Consider the following 9315-nt stretch of genomic DNA (forward strand, 5'->3'; position numbering starts at 1 on the left):
TGTAACTGAAATGTATTTATATTGTTCTAAGGGACAGTACGTCGAAGGTTCTGTGAGTTTTTACATTATGCATGAAATAATTTCCGAGTGTGACGTCACATGCCCGATTCAATTCTTAAACCAAAACAATAGAGCTCCGCACAGTGAAGCCGACAACGCAAGCGCTGCGCAGAACAAACTGGCTCCAGTTTTGTTTTTATTAGCGTCAAATTGGAGAGAAAGCCTGTGTGGTTTTCTTACGGATGAGTTACAAAATACTAATGCCATTAATCAAACGGGTTTTTAAAAAAAAATATGGAATTTTAATGGAGAAGCGTCCGTAAAATATTGCCCCGTAGGGCATAACAGCCAGAAGCAGAAATGGCCGATCTTGCTCCCAGACTTTGTTATGCATATAACAGAACTCTACATGCCTCAAGTGGATACTTTCCATACCATCTGTTCTTTGTCTGGTGTCCTATACTACCCTACCCATAGGCGTCACCATTGGCAACAGCAGGTGAAGGTCGACCTCGCCCTGACAGAGTGCTTGCAGGTTATTCTTTCACCCAACCAAATATTTCTTGACATGTGGAAGAGTAACGATCACCTTATGGCTAAGATCGGTTTGTACAACAGCACCCTGCTCCACCCAACCGCCGTCACATTAAGTACACTGTCAGGACTACTATCAGCTTCAATGTTTAATATTTAGTTCTTAATTTCACAACTTTTGAGGTGCAATTGAGCATGCTTTTTCGAATTCGAAGTTTTCAAAGGGAGTCATACGATTCTTGTTCAAAAGTTGTTTGATCATGGTTAAAAACAATCAAGTTTCGCTTTCAAAACGTTTTATGGGTGTATATCGTTTTATGATTACGCCTTGGGCGGCAGAATGTTGATTGATAACTTTAACTCGCGTCCTTTCTCTCGCATGTTCTTCTCCAATTAGTGTCCGCCTATGTGGTGTACTGGACAGAGCGTCTGTCAGAAGAGTTGCAAGGTCGGGGCTGGCAGCGTCATACAAAAAGACGTTAAAAGATGGTATTTGTTGTTACCCTGCCTGGCGATCGGCATTGAGGGGCTAAAACAAAGACTGGTCAGCTCGGAGTCGGTATACGGTGTGTGAGTTGGGGGATTTAAGTTAACGCACTATAAAATTGGCATTAGTCCGGACTGGTACTAGCGCGCGCGCACACACACACACACACACACACACTCTCTCTCTCTCTCTCTCTTTTTCTCTCTCTCTCTCTCTGTGGTTTCGGGGCGGTCGGGTAGCCTAGTGGTTAAAGCGTTCGCTCGTCACGCCGAAGACCCGGGTTCGATTCCCGACAAGGGTACAATGTGTGAAACCCATTTCTGGTGTCCCCCGCCGTGATATTGCTGGAATATTGCTAAAAGCTGCGTAAAACCATACTCACTCACTCACTCTGTGGTTTCAGAGGAGACGTAAAACAGAAACACAGAAACAGGCAATAGTTTCTTTCGGACGAACGGACGGGCAAGGGTCATGTTTAAAACAGGGTTGGAATTATGTAGGTGCAAATCAGCACCAAGGAGCTTTTGGTTTCACAGGAGGTGGACGATGTTCATTCATTCAAATATTTCAATGTATATTTCATACAAGACAACCTGATTCATTTATTTGCGCATTACCCTCATCATCCCTCATTACATCGACCGAGGCAGTAGAACCCTGGATAGCGATTGCCTTGCCTCGCCATGCCTGTCTAGCTGTCACCACATTGTTTGATTCCTGTCCTTAATTGACCCCTGCAGTTCATCGTTGACACCAGTGTCTGAAACTCTGAAAGCAGAGTAAACTAAAAGCTTTAACTTAAGGCCAGCACATTTAAAAAAACCTGTTAGGCCCAGTGGAAAACCTGTTGGACCAAGAAGATACAAATGTGAGTTTTTAGTTGATTTTGACAGCCCGGGCCAAGTCGGACCGAACACTTGTGTGACTGTTGAGAGTATAGGGAGAAGAGGTCTACTTTAACCAACGTGTCTGCTTTAAATACGATGAACAGTGACATTATAAAGTAGTATTTACTTAGATATAGTACGTTCCTATAAATAGAAACGCTATGCCGACAGATGGAAATTTGTATCACGATAGCTAGAAGTATTTGATACGTTTCAAATCTTATTTCGTTTAACGATTGCTCTTTTACATGTTACCTAGATCAGCGGCGCTTACACACAGCTCCACTTTCTGGTTTTCAAGTGATTTACTCCGAATTACTTAATTATGGTGCACTTTATTGTTTGGTGATTGTTCATTAATGTCATGTGTTGCATCAATTATATGTAGGTATGATCGCCGATAATGAAGTAATTAGACAATAACACTTTGGCCCGTCTTGGCCCGGCCCGGCCCGACTTTTAGGCAATCCCTGCAAGGAGACATACTCTTACAAAATACATTACAAAACACAACCAATCAACCAGAAACGTTTACTGCCATCACACTCAGTTACCCGACTCAGTGGTGACGGATGAAGCCTACATTTATCAGGAAATTATCAGCTTGTAAAACATCTTTGCGACTACATGTATACACCATTTGAAAGGTCTAATCCTACTGTTGATAAATATGAAAGTTATGTTGATCACATTACTTAAATAATGCTTAACAAATAATTACTTTAATAAACTGCAGGCCGTGAGGGCCTGCTGAAATTTTAAACTATCAGCCCGAGAACAAATCTGTCGGCCTCGGTCCTACGGGCCGATGTCTATTTCGAACACTGGTTGACACCGTGGTCAAATACGACAGAAGAACAAGCACACTGAGGCAGTGCATCAAATGGTCCCCGCCTATTATGCCATGTGCAGATGAAGGAAGTATGGGCAATGGGAGGGGGGTGGTCGTAAAGTAGTAATAGGTTGTTATTTTCCTTAGGTTGTGTACGGTTACATTGGGCTATCTAGGTGTGTGGTGTGAATACTTCAGGTTTATATTTCAAATATGTTCATACGAATTATAGACCGCCTCCGTGGTCTAGTGGTAGAGCGTCCGCCCGGAGAGCGGAAGGTCCGGGGTTCGATCCCAGGCCGCGTCATACCCAAAGACGTTTAAATATGGTCTGTCTGTCTGGCTGTCTGTCTGGCACTCTACAAATATTAATCATTGTTTGACCATTTCAAAATATCAGTTATACACCAATTTGGTTTCCGTTACAAAAAAGTAGGCTCCGAAAATAGACATGCATTATGCGAGAGGTCTGATTTTGTTCGACTAAGGAACCAGTTCTTACGCACAATGCGAGAACAACGTTACGTGGGTTATGAGCCCGTATACTTGGACGAAACGTGGGTAAACGCTTCCCATACCACAGGAACACAATGGTTCCCTACCTCCTCTTCTGATTTCTGTGCCAGGAAATTGCCACTTGGCAAGGGTGAGCGGCTTATTGTGCTCCATGCTGGCTGCAAGAGTCGGGGATTCCTACCAGGCTGTTCGCTAGTCTTCAAGGCAAAATCCAAGGACAACCGAGACTATCATACCAAAATGAACAGAGCGGTATTCCTAGGATGGGTTAAAACTCAACTGGTACCGGTATTGGCCCCCAAGAGTCTGGTTGTCATGGACAATGCTCCATATCATGGCGTTCAGGTACCTAACACAAAAGCCCCAACGTCTAACATTAGGAAGGGCGATATGATAGAATAGTTGACACACAAAGCAATACGTATCCACAAAAAGCAACGAAACCTGTTCTGTATGATATTATAAAGTCTAATAAAACCACACCTGTATTTAAAGTTGACGAGTATCTTAAAGAACATGGCCATTCAGTTTTGCGATTGCCGCCCTATCATTGCGATTTAAACCCACTAGAACTAACTTGGGGTATGATTAAATCGGATGTTGCCAGGCAAAATACAACATTCAAACTGCGGGATGTACAGAAACTGGTTCAACAATCAATAGTCACCATCACGCAGGAAACGTGGAAAAAGTGTGTTGAGAAAGTTGAGAATGAAATAGAGAGACATTATTGGGATCACAGTGGATTGGACCATGCCACAATCAAGCCAGTGGTCATCAGGGTAGACTCGGACAGCGGCGATAGCGATTCGGACAACAGCGACACCGATTCCGAATGCACTGCCACTGCTTCACAATCGGCTTTTGAGATGCCCCCCATATACGGCGCACATGCTTGTTCATTACCTGGCTGTTCCATGAGCGACTGGTTCTCCCTGGTATTGGATGGCGAAATATGTCAACAATATGATGATCGTTTGTAAAACAATTTTTTTATGCGGGTGTCCAAAATTATGAGACAAACCATCAGAGTTGGTCTGTCCAATTCATGTCGCTGTGCACATTTTGGTTTTGTTGCAATTATTAGATTTTGAGTTAGTGAGCAATTCATCGGTCTCAAATGGAATCAAACGGACTGTAGTATACATTGTATCAACATCGTGGTGCAGTCTTTCTGACACCAGATGTTTCTTTCCGTTGCTATACACGGGGCAGGGTAATAATAATAAATTAGAAGCCGAATGAGTATCTGTATATATCAGATCACAAAAAACTGACCGGAACGACATATACTGTTATGGCACAAACAGCCCTCCGTAGAGTGCTAGGCTGTTGCGGTTTCACGTGCATGTTGCTCTAGATAGTTTATGACCTACTTTACAAAGGATTCGACGATAACATTCGACGACAGACTTGCTTCAACACAATAGACTGTGTACACGTGCTTCAACACAATAGACTTAAATAACATAATTCAATACTAAAGACTGTGTACACTTGCTTCAAGACAGTAGACCTTGTACACATGCTTCAACACAATAGACTGTGTACACGTGCTTCAACACAATAGACTTATATAACATAATTCAATACTAAAGACTGTGTACACTTGCTTCAAGACAGTAGACCTTGTACACATGCTTCAACACAATAGACTGTGTACACGTGCTTCAACACAATAGACTTATATAACATAATTCAATACAAAAGACTGTGTACACTCGCTTCAAGACAGTAGACTTTTATAACGTGATTCAATCCAATACACTGTGTACACTCGCTTCAAGACAGTCGACTGTGTACACCTGATTCAATACAATAGACAGTGTGCACGTGCTTCAAGACAGTAGGCTGTGTGCATGTGATTCAATACAATAGACTGTGTGCACGTGCTTCAAGACAGTAGGATGTGTGCACGTGATTCAATACAATACACTGCGTACACTCGCTTTAAGACAGTAGACTGTGTACACGTGATTCAATACAATAGACTGTGCATACGTGCTTCAACACAATCGACTATGTACACGTGCTTCAACACAATCGACTATCTACACGTGCTTCTACACAGTAGAATGCACACGTAATTTAAAAAATACACTGTGCACACGTGATTCAATACAATAGAACGTGCACACGTGATTTAATACAATAGACTGTGCACACGGGATTTAATACAATAGACTGTTAGCACGTGCTTGAAGACAGTAGGATGTGACCACGTGATTCAAGACAGTAGACTGTGTACATGTGCTTCAATACAATAGACTATGTACACGTGCTTCTACACAGTAGACTGTGCACACGTAATTCAATACAATACACTGTGCACACGTGATTCAATACAATAGACGGTGCACACGTGATTCAATACAATAGACTGTGCACACGTGATTCAATACAGTAGAATGTGCACACGTGATTCAATACAATACACTATGCACACCTGATTCAATACAGTAGACTGTGCACACGTGATTCAATACAATACACTGTGTACACGTGATTCAATACAATAGACCGGGCAGACGTGATTCAATACAATAGACAGTTCACACGTTTAAATACAATAGACTGTGTACACGTGTTGAATACAAAAGAGTGTGCACACGTAATTCAATACAATACACTTTGCACACGTGATTCAATTCAATAGACTGTGTACACGTGATTTAATACAATACACTGTGTACACGTGCTTCAACACAATCGACTGTGTACACGTGCTTCAAGACAATAGACTGTGTACACGTGATTCAATACAATAGACTGCACACGTAATTTAATACAATATACTGTGTACACGTGATTCAACAGTCGACTGTGTACACGTGCTTCAACACAATCGACTGTGTGCACGTGCTTCTACACAATAGACTGTGTACACCTGCTGCAATACAATAGACTGTGTACACGTGCTTCAATACAATAGACTGTGTACACGTGCTTCAACACAGTAGACTTTGTACACGTGCTTCAATACACTAGATCCATCATGTGGGCGTATTTGAAAAACATTTCGATCTTGGGGGCCAGTTTTCTCCTGGAATCACTCGGAGTACGCCTTTTACCTATACATTAGGTTTGTTTAATGGAAATATAGAATGATTAAATCGAATAATATTGAATGCATACGAAATGCAGTTAAACGGCGTTAACTGATATGATAATGTTTAGAGATCAGTACTTGTAATCATGTTTGGCCATTTTGGGAACAGAATTGAAATTTGATTAGGTCAAAGTAATATTAAATGTCCTCACATCAGAAAAAACTATTTCTAGAACCCAACCCTAGCCGTGTGCTTTTTATTGCTGAAACTACTTCCTTAAGTCACCACATATACAATGTGTGGCGTTCAGCTCACTGAGTCATATATAAGTCCTTTCTTTCAAAAGAGATGGATGGCCTCATTTACACAACAAGCCCTAAGGCGAAATGTGATGTAAATCCCTGATATTCCACACGATTGTAAGTACAATGTGTCTTAAACAGAATACACATACTACCTTGTCGAGTACCACTTTTTATCTCATATTTTGTATTAGGAAAGTCATATATGTATTTTTTTTCAAGTAGATGTTGACAATCGAATATGCCATTCCCCATTTTGTAGGGGTGACGGGTTGTAGAAATAGTTTTTAAAATGATAAAGGAATATATTTCTCCAACACTCTTTATTAACATTTTACCTGATTTGACATCTTAATTTTAGGATTTCACGGCTTATACGCCAGCGTGTGAAATAAATGAGGCAATTGTGGCCATGAAACAGTGGTTCCTGTATTATTTGCTTAATTGAGCCAGTTCTGAAATAAATTTCATCAAGATCAGTGGTTATGATAAGTAACCTGTGCTGTGACTTCAGTGATGTCGGGGTATTGTTTGAGTGTCCTTTCGAAGGGAGGAGTGTTTTCTTAAGGACTTTCAAATACCCTCCTGACAAATCCTTTAGGTAGTTGCTTGAGATGGCAATGAATATTGATGTTGTCATGAATATAAAAAATTCAAACACGTTTTTAATAACACATGTGATATTTCACATTCATTGTCGGTTGTTTCAATGTCTTAAGTAAAATTGACTGTTCCGAGTCTGTTCACCATCGAACATGTCCTCAACAGTTTCATAAACATTATCATTGCATGCCAAAGATATGCCTTCGTTAAGTCTTGTAATCTCATCTACGAAACAGTTAGGGTTATGGCCAAGTACTACATACTGTGGCCAAATAAACAACCGTATTTCCTCTATTAGACGCAAGGCCGTCTACTAATTTCGGGAGAACCGCTGACCCACATTGACCAGATGGTGATGATATGGGTAGTCGTTGTTGTGATTTGATGCGACGTACGGCGTTTTTATGTGACGGATGACATTACGATGCAACGGACGGTGTTGAGATGTGCAGCAGGGTGGACGTTGTTGTGATTCGATGCGACGCGCGACGTTTGACGTGACGTATGACGTTACCCTGCGACGGGCAGTGTTGAGATGAATAGCAGGGTGGACGTTGTTGTGATTCGATGCTACGCGCGACGTTTGATGTTACGGATGACGTTACCCTGCAATGGACGGTGTTGAGATGTGCAGCAGGGTGGACGTTGTTGTGATTCGATGCGTCGAACGGCGTTTGATTTGACGGACAGCGTTGCCATGCGATGTTCCAATGGAAAATATTAGGTACATAGCTTTTGTTCAAAACGACCCATTACGCCACCAATGCGATACAAAACTCAACCCAAAACCAACCAAAAGCTAAACTCAAACTCAAATTTGAAAGTTGAAATTGCCATCTCACGCCTCAGACTCGGACACAAAAAGCACAATGACAAGGTTTGTTCATCTTGCAATCAACCTGAATCCATTGCTCACTTGTTACTGGAATGTCAAGACCACGCCCCAGTTCGGGCTCTGTTAAAACAAGAATTACAGTTAGGTCCCATATGCATATCTGTCACAGATCTCCTAAAGCCAAGATAGCGAAGGCCAAATTAACTCTATTTCTGACAGATGGACAGCTACTCGAACGTATATAAACAGAGCAGCCAAAGTTAAAAATGATATTATATCAATACAAAAAACAGATTTCCTGTGAACTCGCAATAGATATGTGTGCCCTACTCACACACAGGAGTCCCAAAGAGGGACAGGTCAGCCGAAATTGCTAAGGCAGAAGGCGACCTCTTAAACACTTAAAGCACCACCAACACCAATAAGTCAGGGAGACAGGCAGAACATCGATGTGTGTAAGTGACAGAGCGGGTCTCCGCACCCGGGAACACTGGCCACTCAGCCCCGGTGTGCGTTCTGTCACGTTCTTATCAACATGTACCCTTTTGACCTATTTCAACCTGCAAAAATAAACATGGCTGCTGTCGTCTAAAACATCACGCTGAGTTTTGTCTTCCGTCATCACCCAGAGCTGCTTTCCGGGGGCCGAAACATACGCCCTTGGACAGAAGGCAGAATCAAGATATCAGGTCAAGTATATCCAACTACCACTGATATTATTACTGCCTCACACAAAGTGTTTCTGCCACACAGCAGTATCTCGTTTAGTCTCGAACTCGTATAACCAATCTCTCAATAGACTTCTCCGGCATCCATGCACAACATTGTGCATACCACTTCTGCTTCATGTGTGTGTGTGTATATGTGTGTGTGTGTGTGTGTGTGTGTGTGTGTGTGTGTGTGTGTGTGTGTGCGTGTGTGTGTGCGTGCGTGCGTGCGTGTGTATGTGTGCGTGTGTGTGTGTGTGTGTGTGTTTGTGGTTGTGGCTGCTTCTACTGGTCCGGTCCTATGCCGAGTTATTGTGCTAGCACACTGAGGTACCATGCCGAAGTTTAACATGAATACCCCACTCAGACACAGTATACTGACTCCGAGCCGACCAGTCCTTGTTTTACCCCCTTTATGCCGAGCGTTTGACAACGCCTTATATTTTTGTTTATTTTGAGTAGAGGTTGACCTTGATTATGACCTTGTTATCACATTAGGGTTATCAACGAGCCTTGACAGCTGACACGAGAGAAGATTGTGACCTTTGAAATGTACTATCCC

The sequence above is a fragment of the Haliotis rufescens genome, unplaced genomic scaffold, assembly GCF_023055435.1.
Source record: "Haliotis rufescens isolate VD_foot unplaced genomic scaffold, xgHalRufe1.0.p SCAF_12, whole genome shotgun sequence".
Classification (NCBI taxonomy): domain Eukaryota; kingdom Metazoa; phylum Mollusca; class Gastropoda; order Lepetellida; family Haliotidae; genus Haliotis; species Haliotis rufescens.